We start from the raw sequence: 1,711 nt of genomic DNA, 5'->3' as shown, positions 1-1,711 counted from the left end.
GCGGAGTCACTATGATTTAATGATCTAAGTAAGACTGAACTGTAGGTTGTACCCTGAGGAGTAAACAGCATTACCTTGGCAAAAACTTGGCGAGGACTCCCCAGAACTCCCAGAAAACAAAAACCACTACGGTGGCCTATGGGTGCCGTAGTGGACATGTCACACTGTCATTTCCCAGTCTCCTGCTCAACTGACTTGAAAAATCTCTAGTGTCTTGATGGAAATTTCTGAAAGGATGATTGGATGTTTTTGACATCTTCAGACTTGATGAAGTGAAAGTAAAGTGATGCACAGCACACGGTGGCACAATGAAATGTGTCCTCTGCATTTAACAATCACCCTTGGTGAGCAGTGGGCAGCCATGACAGGCGCCCGGGGAGCAGTGTATGGGGACTGTACTCAGTGGCACCTTGGTGGCACATTGGCAGCTCGGGATTCGAATTCACCACCTTTTGATTATGGGTCCGTTTCCTTACCTGGTAGGCCACCACTGCTCAATAATAGTAATAATAATGTTAGTAAATGTTAATAAAGTCCTGTGTGTAATCCTGTTGAAATCAGAGTGGGACGAAAAGGTTTGAGTGACACTAAATTCCTTTTGCTAGGGGAATAATCAGGACATAAAACTGCATGTAGAAGCTATTTTTGCTGAATCGAAAAATTAAAAAGATGCAAAACACAATGTCAAATGCGCATGTATGTGTATATTTTTATTAATAAAATATTTCTTTTACATTCAGAACAGCAGCTGCACAGAAAATAAGACAATGGATAATCTTCAATAAATACCAAGTAATAAAATATTGCAAGTAATTTATATTGCACTATGTAATATGCAAATATTATTTATTAATATTTATGTATATAAACACACACATATATATATATATTGCACTATTTAATGCATAAATAACAGTGCAAATAGTCCTTCCCTGATATGTATAGCCTTCATCATAACCTTATGAAATAGATATGTAATAAATAATTTTTTTGTAAAGTGCTTAAATTAAGAATATGACATTCCAGAGGTCTTTTTCAGTTGTCAGTGATAGCGCACTGTCGTAGTGTCATCATAGAACTGATGACTGCCATGATACAAGTAGTGAAAAGAACATCACAGTGGAGAAGGTAAGGAGAGGGGTGTTGGGACTTGCTTTACTCAAGGGCTCCACAACATTGGAGGGAATAACAACATCGCTGTTATACAGTGCTGCCCATATAAGAAAAGAAAAAGACACTGGTTAGATATGTTGAAATGTGTCACATTTATTACTGTATTCGTGCTTCCTTTTACAATAGCACTGTCCAAAAGTCCCAATGGCCTTCATCTCACTTAATAGATATTATGCTGCAATTCCAAGTCAAGCTTGTTTCTCACACAGTAAAACTTGTATCTGATAGCTGATGTTTTGTCCACTTACCTGTACCATTGATGTAGGTGATGTTAAAAGACAATTTCCCACTTTTTGCTGCCTTCAGAAATGTGTCAAAAATTGAAAGATTTGATGGGACTGAGTTTGCTGCAAAGACTAGGTCTGAGTTTTGAATAATGGATCCTTTGCTGAGGATAAGAAAAGAGGAAATTCTTGGTTCAGAAGCTGTGTTAAGACAAAACAACAACAACCCCAGTACATTCCGACACCAAACGTTTTGGCTACCTAAAACTTTTGGTTGCCATCAGAAGGAATTCCGGATAGTCATCCATGAAAAA

This window comes from Denticeps clupeoides, chromosome 1 (assembly GCF_900700375.1).
Source record: "Denticeps clupeoides chromosome 1, fDenClu1.1, whole genome shotgun sequence".
NCBI lineage: Eukaryota > Metazoa > Chordata > Actinopteri > Clupeiformes > Denticipitidae > Denticeps > Denticeps clupeoides.
The sequence above is the reverse complement of the archived record's forward strand: the minus strand, read 5'-3'. Positions refer to the sequence as shown.